We start from the raw sequence: 10,351 nt of genomic DNA, 5'->3' as shown, positions 1-10,351 counted from the left end.
ACATTAGTTCCATGTTTTATGATCTGTTTTTCCACCATGATATTAGCCATATTTCTATCAGACAAAAATAATCCTTTGCACATGCTTGCCATCCATGCTGGACCATCTTTCCACAGAACAAGGTCAATCAATCTTATCACAAATCATGCCAATCCATTGCCACAAAACCTTTTGTTTGTCTTTTCTTTCTTTACACTTGCAAATGATAAAGATAATGACCAAAGAAATAATAAAAATAAAAACGCTTTGAATCAATAATCATGATATTAAATTTTGTTAAGAGAAGTATTATCAAAACACAAATCATTAATTTTTTAGGATAGAAATTAATAGAATATTTAAGCAAAAAATTAAGATATCAAACATCGATAGTATACGGGAAAGAAATAAACCTTCTCGTATAATCCTGTTGACCAAGTCTACTCTCCTCCGTACGTCGTCGCTTTATCACCTGAAAATACAAACGTGAGCTAGCCGGCGGGTGTGTGCCGGAAACCTCTCCGATGCTTAAGTCAGTAAGCTTGACAAATAGACAAAGCTCTGTGTATTCAGAAAGTAAAATTGTGTGTTACCTCTCCAAAGGTGATGTTTATGAGCTTTTATAGGTTTCATGTGGCGCAATCCTAGTAGGACTTCTACTCCTCCATGCAGAGTCCTCCTAGGATTCATACTCCTGAAAGATAATGCTTATCCTTCAATACCCCCATCACTGCTTAAACCAAGTGAGATGGTTTTATCATGGCCGAACTCCAATATGACCGAAGTAAATACGTCTATGTACAGTCGAAGAGTAAGCCGAACTAACTCTTCCTTTTATTGCTCTTACGCCGGCTCCTCATGCACAACCCATGACGTGGTTAGACCAAACTAATATGTCGAGACCGGTGTAGCTCCAAGACCGGTCTAATTCCAAGGAACCTTTAGACCGATCTAACTTCATTCTTACGTCGGACCGGACTAGCTTCGCAGTCTTAGGACCGGACTAACTTCGGAATATTCATACGACCGGAGTAACTTACGTGGCCCTTTTACTCGGCCCTTTGTACCGTGGCTCATAACGGCCCATTACCCAGCTCGGCCCAATTTTCACATAAATTACCCTCTTAATTGCCCCTTAATTCCATCTGCCTAGCATGATTGGGATTATCTGTCAACCAGCCGAGCTATAAACCCTCAGTCTTTCCAACCGAGCTATAGATTTTTAACCTTTCCAACCGAGCTACTTTCACACCGAGATCTGGTTGTCCGGTAGTAACGTCTCTTCAATCACAGATTGAAACGCTTCCCATTCTGATGGCACGTGGCATGTTCTGATTGACTGAGGACGGCTGTCACGCCGTTCTTCGTACTTTGTGAAATTTGAACAGTCCCGCCTTTTTCCCTTTACCTAAAACAAATCTCATCATTTCGACACACTTTACAACTTCTCTCTCTCTGAGCCTCCATTGCTTTTTCATTTTCTGAGCTCGTGTTTTGCTGCCTTTTGCTTCCATCTTCAGTCTCTTACTTCTTCATCTGGTTAGTATTGCACCTTTACTTTGTTTTCATATTTTGCTTTCTGTGTTTTGTTTTCTGTGTTTTTGCAAAACATTGTTTTCCATTTTGCTTTGCTCTGAACTTGTATGGAAAAAACTTAACCATAGAACACATGAGTATATGAAATATCCTGTAGAAAACTAGTTTTCGATCCAAAATCATGATGTAACCGAACTAGGATACTGTTTAAGCTGGGTAAAAGTTTAGTCAGCTTACAACCGGACTAACACTTCATGTTTACACCAGTAGTTTTGAATAAGTTAAACCACTTTTTGATAGACCTTAGCTGAGGTAACCGACCGAACTAAGTTTGCACTTAGCATACTAAGATACTTGAATTCCAACCGATCTTAGGCCTTCGGGGCTAAACTAGCTTTCCTAGTTTTTTAGATCGAACTCAGAAAGCTGCCCCTAGACGATCAACCAGTTTAACAAAACCATTTCCACAACTGAGATATCTAGACGCTTGCCAAGCCCGAACTAACAAAGCCCTGCTCAAACCGAGCAACTGTCACCTTGCAGAAACTGAGATAGAACCTGTACTATCCACATAGCTGAAGTAGGGCTCCTATTTTTACTTTGATTTTGTAGCACGGTCCAATGATCTGTGCTTAACCCCTTTGTTTTCTACTTTGCAGACTTAGGTTGCCCAGGCACTCCTCTGCCCGCTCAACCGAGCTACTGAGCACAATTTTTGGACCGAACTAATTTATTCGTAAGTTATACAATAAATGGGGAAGTATAGGTACCTAGTTGAGACGCCAGGTGGTCTAGCCGAATTCCGAAGGGATTATGGCATACCTGACGATGTACACCTTACCCTGGCAGAAAAAGATGTCATACCCTAGCGGAATGAAGGCTTTGTCCCCTTCACCCTCTTGTCCATAATTGAGACCGGACTATGATTTCCAGTCCAACCCTTGATTTGTGAGTTTCTTAGGCAAACCAGACTATGTCCAACCCAACTGTCCACTAATTCATACCGTATAATAATGGGAATAGCCGAACTAAACCGCCAAGCCGGTCTCAACCTCGGTCTGGCCGAAATCTTCCACCAATACTCCATTGGTTCAAAAGAAGATGGGTGGGTCTACTATTTAAGAATACGTCGTCGCCGAGAAAAGATAATAAAAAATACACCGGATAAAGACTTAAACGATGACGATTTTTTCTGGGTGTCTGAGAACTTTGAGGATCATCAAGCCCAGATTCCTGGCCGACATATAAACTGGAAAAAAGGAGAACCCGGTATATTTACTTCGGTTTTCATGCGTGCTTTATTATATTTCGGTTTTTTAATCTTTCAGCCGAACTAACAGTTGTCTTCTTTCGCAAATTCAGCCCACCTCCATTCTTTATATAGCTACCCAAATCTAGCGACTTTGCGCGCCGTACTACGGTATCCAGAACGTAGTTGGGCTAAGCTACTAAAATTCGAGCCGACCTACAGATACAGCGGCCGCCGAAAAGCGAGAGTGACCGACTTTCTGCTAGAGGAGGCCCCAGAACCGGACCCAACCTTGCCAGAAATCAGACTAATCCCATTAACTGCTGAAGAGGAAATGGCTAAAAGGAACAGAGTAAGGGCGCTTCTAACCGAAACTAACAGACCCGAAGTATCGCCACCAAGCCAAACGCAGCCTGCCGTTGTGGCCCTCCCTTCTCAACAGCCTTCTTCATCACGCCCCTCTAAGCGCGCCTGATCTACCCCGACCGAACAACAACTTGTGGATGAGGACGAATCCATCCCTCCACCAAGTCCTCAACCCATCCTTCAACCAGAGCAATCTGACCGAGCTGACTCCTCCAAATGGGCTCCAATTCTCACCTTTCAAGACCGAAATATCCAGGAGACTGACTCGGTCATTGTTGAGAAAGATCACTTGATGGCTTTCAATCTAGCCAAGAGTGTTTGCCTTCCGAAAGATATGGAGCACCACAACAAGCAACTAAACACCGAGCTGAAGGCCATCCAATTTTCAACAAAATCAATGATCCTGGTAAGTGGCTCTCCCTTTTCTGTCTGACTTTTCCCAACTGTCAGTCCGACTAAAGAGAGTTACTACTCTTTTGCAGGCCATTCAGAAGAACAATATTGTACATAAGAAAGTGCTAGAGCTCCGCAAGACAACCAGGCATGCCATGGCAGATGCCGAGGCAAAGACAGCCGAACTTGAGCATGCCAAGAAGCAGATAGCCGAGCTACAGTTCGAGAACGGCCGCTTGACCGAACTTGTTAGCTCGGCTGAAGCTGAAAAACAAAAAATTGCAGTAACGGTGAAAGATAAATATTTGCGCGAGTTGGCCAAACTCGAAGGCAAAAAAGACGCCGAAATAGCCGATCTGAAGAAGAAGGTCAGTGATGCCAACGCCCAAGGTTTCAAAGAGGCGGAGGGCCTCTACATTCCGCAGTACGAGGGGGCGAAGGACTTATTCTTTAAGTGTGGCTGGAGGAGTGCTGTGGAACAGCTCGGCTGTGGGCCTGAAACCGAGGTCTACAATGCTCCACAGTACTTTATTCCAGCCTCACTAGCGGAATATGCTGCTTCGGTCCAAGAACAATTTCTGCAAGATTCAGATGATGAAGACGATGAAAACGAACAAACTATTACTCCGGTAGTCAACGAGCAAGTCAATGATCAATCAGCTCGGTTGGAGGCAACGGTTGAAGACCTGACTGTTGAGCCATCGACTGATATCGTTCTGCCAGTTGCTACTGAGACTGATCTTCCATCTGCAACCGGTGTTCAAGTTGATATTGACGCCGAAATTGAAGACCTTTTCAGTTGATTTTGTACTTTTCTTCTTTGTTACTTTTTGCTTCATGTAACCGGGCTATGGCCCCTCCTTTGTATTTGCTTTTGCTTCATGTAACCGGGCTATGGCCCCTTCTTTGTATTTGCTTTTTTTATGAATGAAAATTTTCTTGAACTCTTATTTCGGTTGATCTGTATGTTTGTACTTGTAATGACTTCCATGGTCTTTTTACTTCCAACTGTTATCTCGGTTTTAGCTGGTCAATCTAACTACGCTTACTAGCCAACCACTCTTTAGCCGACATAATTACTTTGGCTGAGGAGTATAAAGAGTTAAAAGCCAGCTAACCACTCTTCAGCCATACCCTTACTTCGGCTGAAGAGTACAAAGAGTAGGTTTAATCCAGCCAACCACTCTTCAGCCATACCCTTACTTCGGCTGAAGAGTACAAAGAGTTGGTTTAATCCAGCCAACCATTCTTCAGCCATACCCTTACTTCGGCTGAAGAGTAAAAGAGTTGGTTTAATCCAGTCAACCACCCTTCAGCCATACCCTTACTTCGGCTGAAGAGTACAAAGAGTTGGTTTAATCCAGCCAACCACTCTTCAGCCATACCCTTACTTCGGCTGAAGAGTACAAAGAGTTAGTTTAATCCAGCCAACCACCCTTCAGCCATACCCTTACTTCTGCTGAAGAGTACAAAGAGTTGGTTTAATCCAGCCAACCACTCTTCAGCCATACCCTTACTTCGGCTGAAGAGTACAAAGAGTTGGTTTAATCCAGCCAACCTCTAAGTTAGTTTTTTCAGCCAACTTAGAATAAAGTGTTTGGCTATTCCGACCAAACGTCCTGCAGCCTGGATCCTTATCCTGGGCTTAGGAGGGGTGTTGGTTTATTACAGTCAACCTCTAAGTTAGTTTTTTCCAGCTAACTTAGAATAAAATGTTTGGTTATTTCGACCAAACGTCCTGCAGCCTGGATCCTTATCCTGGGCTTAGGAAGGGTGTTGGTTTAATCCAGCCAACCTCTAAGTTAGTTTTTCCAGCCAACTTAGAATAATATTTGGTTATTCCAACCAAACGTCCTGCAGCCTAGATCCTTATCCTAAGCTTAGGAAGGGTGTTGGTTTAATCCAGCCAACCTCTAAGTTAGTTTTTTCAGCCAACTTAGAATAATGTTTGCAATATTCCTCACTTTACTAAGGCTAACTTTTACAGAGAACAACTTATGCTGAAAGAAATCGATTTGTTTTATTGAGGAAAGAAAAGATTACACGTATTTGAAAGAGGAAAGCTAAAAATAAAATAACTTGAGATTGGCGGTGTTCCATGGTCTAGGGATTGCTTTGCCGTCCTTGTCTTCTAGGTGGTATGCCCCTTTGCCTGCTAACCCAACCACTTTGTAAGGACCTTCCCAATTAGGCCCTAGCTTGCCATCTCCTGGTATTAAGGTGTTTCCCATCACTTTGCGCAGTACCCAATCTCCGATCTTGAATTGTCTTGGATGTACCGTTTTGTTGTATTTCCTGGATAACTCTTGTTGATATGAGGCAATGTGGACTAGTGCTCTTTCTCTTCTTTCCTCTGCAAGGTCGAGTTCCAAAGTTATGGTTTCGCCATTCAAGTCAGGATCAAAATTTTCACTTCAAATTGTGGGGAGACCAACTTCCAGTGGGATCACTGCTTCCATGCCATAAGCTGAGGAGAATGGTGTTTCTTTAGTTGATCGTCGTGGTGTAGTATGGTAAGCCCATAAAACATGAGGGAGTTCCTCTGCCCACTTGCCTTTGGCTTTTTCTAACCGTTTCTTCAGTCCATCCAACACTATCTTGTTTGATGCTTCTGCTTGACCATTTGCTTGGGGATATGCCGGTGTAGAATTGTAGAACTCTATCTTGTATTCTTCACAAAAGCCTCTGAAGATTCTGCCGTCGAACTGAGTGCCGTTGTCTGAGATTAGGGCTTTTGGTATGCCAAACCGAGTGATGATATTCTGCCAAACGAACTTCTTCACATCTTTTTCTTTGATTGATGCCAATGCTTCTGCTTCCACCCACTTTATGAAGTAGTCTGTCGCTGCGAGAAAGAACTTTCTGTTGCCGGGTGCTGTTGGAAGTGGTCCTACTATGTCCAAGCCCCACATTGCGAAAGGCCATGGGTTAGTTAATGGTAGGAGTTCTCTAGCTGGTTGATGTATTTGGTGTGCAAATTTTTGGCATTTCTCGCACTTCTTCACATATTTCTCCGAGTCTGCCTGCATGTATGGCCACCAGTATCCTTGTGAAATGGCCCTGTAAGCTAGCGATCTTCCACCTTGATGGCTTCCGCACACCCCTTCGTGTATTTCGAACAAGAATGCTTCCACTTTGCTGGGATGGACACACTTTAGGTAAGGTCCTGAGAATGACTTTTTGTATAATGCCAAAGATGGGGAGAGCGAAAATCGCTGCGACTTTGCTCTTATTCTGTTGGCTTCTTTTTTCTCTTCTGGTAAGATGCCGTCTTTTAAGAACAGGATGATGGGATCCATCCAAGAGGGGCCTAGTTCTGCGCAACATACCTCTTCTGCTTCGGGGTCTTCAATGCTTGGTCTAGGTAGGTAGTCGATCAGTAGTGGATAAGGTATGGAGGTATCTGCCATTGAGGCGAAGCCTGCTAGTTCGTCTACTCTGCTGTTTTCCTCCCTGCCGATTTGTTCTATCCTTACTACTTCAAATTTCTTGATCTCTGTTCTGACCAATTCTTGGTACTTGGCCATCTTATCATCCTTTGCTTCATAGTCGCCAGAAATTTGGTTTACTACCAGCTGTGAGTCGCTATAGACCATTAATTCGGTGGCCTTCATGTAGTATGCTGATTTGAGTCCTGCAAGAAGCGCTTTATACTCCGCTTCATTGTTGGATGCTGGGAAGCCAAGGTTGATTGCTTGCTCCACAACCAGGCCGTCTAGTGAGATAAAGACTATGCCAAGTCCCGCACCATGCCGGTTGGATGCTCCATCCACAAAGAGCTTTCACATCTCTCCAACGAACAACTTCCAGCAAGTGGAGGGGTCAGATGATGTTGTGGGATCAAGAATGTCGCTGGTATTTTCTTCAAGGTCCATGCTTGCTGTCTGCCCCTCGCTATCTGATTGTACCAAGTCTTTATTCGTTGGCAAGTCTTGGCTTGGTGTAGCTTGGCTTGCTTCTTCCTTGCTGTCTTTAGTTTGGTCTGTCTTATAGTCTGACTGAGTGCCTTCTACTAGGGGTTGTGCTATTCCGGCATCAACTTCCATCCCTAGTTCGGTTGTGTCAGTTAGGTCGACTGGGCAGATATGATGACTTCCAGGAGTAAACTCTGCGACGAAGTCTGCCAAAGATTGGGCCTTTACTGCGGTCCTGGGTTAGAACTTGATGTCGAATCGTCCCAACTCTACTGCCCACTTCAAGATTCGCCCAGAAAAGTTTGCCCTCTCAAACAAAGCTTTTAGTGGAAAAGCTGTGAGGACAACTATGGTGTTGTAGCACGTCTGCGAGGGGGGACCTCGCTGCTATAGTTCGGACTTGATTTGTGTCACGGTTCTCAATCTGAACCAAAGAGTCCAAATCTGGCAATTCGTTTTGAGAAAATAGATTTTTAGAAAAAGAAGTGTCAAACATGGACTGCTTTGCCAAATACAGAGTCGCCACCTAAATATTTTTTATGGGGGGATTTAGGAAACCCTGACTCGGTGCCGAAGGCCACATGTCCGTCATCACCAGAGTTGCCTCGGCTCGGGAGCTAGGGTACGATTGGGGAAGGTCAGCTATGAGCACCCCCTCTCGCCCGATCCGAAGATCGGCCTCTACTAACCGTGATATTCGTTTTTGAAAATGTTATGTGTTCTTAAACCGGTTATTAGCCTAGAATTACTATGTTATGCGCACAGCAAACAAGTATAGACTAGGTTGCCTAATTTGGGAATAAGCATTGCATATCCGTTTGTTTTGGAAAAATGTTTTGGAATTTGCTACTCGCAAGTAGGCTAAAAAACATGGATTTCAATGAGCTATTCCAACTCAGGCAACCCAACCTTCACCCACAGGCATTCAAACAGTTTATCACATAAGCAACTAGCCACATGGTAAGCATGCTGTCATGGCAATACTCACATGCATGCAAGGATGCTAAAGCAAAAGAACTTACAGAGTACTCCAAGCCAAAACAGAAACTAGTTAGTAATCATATGCATGATCCTAGTTCATGTTAAGATGGCTAATGCAGCACATGCAAAATGCAACTATAATAGGCCCGGCTATCCTAAAGAATGGCATGTGAAATGCTGCAACTAACAAGTACTCAACTTGGATTTGAAATGCAAGTGCAGTTAGCATGATGTGCCGAACCCGATGCATATAGGACAAATGTATGGATGCACGCATGCATAGCATAAGGTATGTTAAATTAAACATGTCCTATTACTAACCATCAAAGCAGGTAAATAAAAGGGAAGAAAGACGTAGGGTTGGAAGACATACACACACTCACGCACACTTATTACATAATTGCCCTCACTCAGAGGGTCCAAATAAATATTACAGTTCGAATAATAAACACATTAATTATTACAAAATTTCTAATTAATTAACAGAATGAATGCAAAAAGAAAAGGTGGCCACAGCCCCCACATTGGAATGCGCGAATGATGCATGCTCAAACCCGTCTCGCCCGGAAAGTCCGTACCATACTACTGCCGCCTCTGTTTACACTGCCCTGCCTCTCTGAAAATTACCAAAGTTCTGGGATAGGTCTCCTGAACACTGTGGAACACCATCGGCTGAAAGAAATGTCCACCGGCCATATATAATTTCCATCGGCTGCTGAGGGAGTTATCGGCCATTCACCAATGGCCGATCGGCACTGAATGTTGCCGGTCGGCAGAAACTTCCTGCAGAAGACAGTTTTGACAGCAACAGAAGACAGACAGTATATGGCATGGGATTTTAGGCACATGTGAGCATGGTCATGCTCCCCATCATGTATTGAACTAAGGGAAGCATGGCCCTCGATCCTCGAGCCATCAATTGTGCATGATAGCCTAAGAGATCAAGTTTTCCATTTGATGTAAAAATGCATGCAACACACAAATGAGGACCAAGACCCTATCATGTCAAAGTCAAGGGCCCCGGTGACCGAGAGTTAAGACGCGTTACATCACTTATAGTATGAACGCTCCTTAACCCTCACACTTGGTTTGACACCCCAAACCAAGTAATGCAATGCATGTTATGCAAACACGACTCAAAGATACCACATGAGATTAAGATGCAAGGCATGCCAAATGCCATGCAACTATCATGGCAAGTATGCAATGCTAGGCATGCAAGATGCAAATGCAATGCGAACATGGACGATTTAAGCAATAGGATCATCATGTTACAACACTTAATGAAGCAATCATGCAACAAACACGAGACAAGCATGCAATGGTGGACTTAAACCATAAAGGGGCAGACCTTAATCCACCTCAAAACAGTGGCCAAAAGTGCCCAAAATGGTGGACAAACACTCATGCCAACACCCAAGCCAATGGACCTAAAGCTAAGGCACAAAAGGGGGACACTTTACTTCCACTAACGTGACCATGCTTGGCATGAATTAGACAAACCAAAATAGAATCTTAGCATGCAAAAATGGACTCCAAAACCCACTGATATGGCAGCTTAAGTGGCTCCAATGAGATGCAAACACCAAAACTCATTTCTAGGCATAAAAGGGCACATCCTCAAAGCATGAAAGAGGTCACATATGCAGACATACAAATATGATTTATGGGCTGAAATATAATCCTAAATGATGCCAAATCATGAGGATGGTCTAAGCTACGCATGCTAGAGGCCAATATACTCAAGGCTTACAAGCCAAAACACAAAGAGATGACGCCAAACATGGCAAGCATGACTGAAACAGATGGCCAACAGGCCTTAAACATGGTAAAGTAATGCCAATACCTTCATGAAATTAGGCTAACACATGCAAGAATCATGACCTAAACACAAGATGCATTTTTAGGCCAAATAGAGGAATGTAAAGCAAGT

Source organism: Camellia sinensis, chromosome 4, assembly GCF_055761805.1.
Source record: "Camellia sinensis isolate YWXY chromosome 4, ASM5576180v1, whole genome shotgun sequence".
In the NCBI taxonomy this organism is placed as follows: domain Eukaryota; kingdom Viridiplantae; phylum Streptophyta; class Magnoliopsida; order Ericales; family Theaceae; genus Camellia; species Camellia sinensis.
This window is presented reverse-complemented; position numbering follows the sequence as displayed.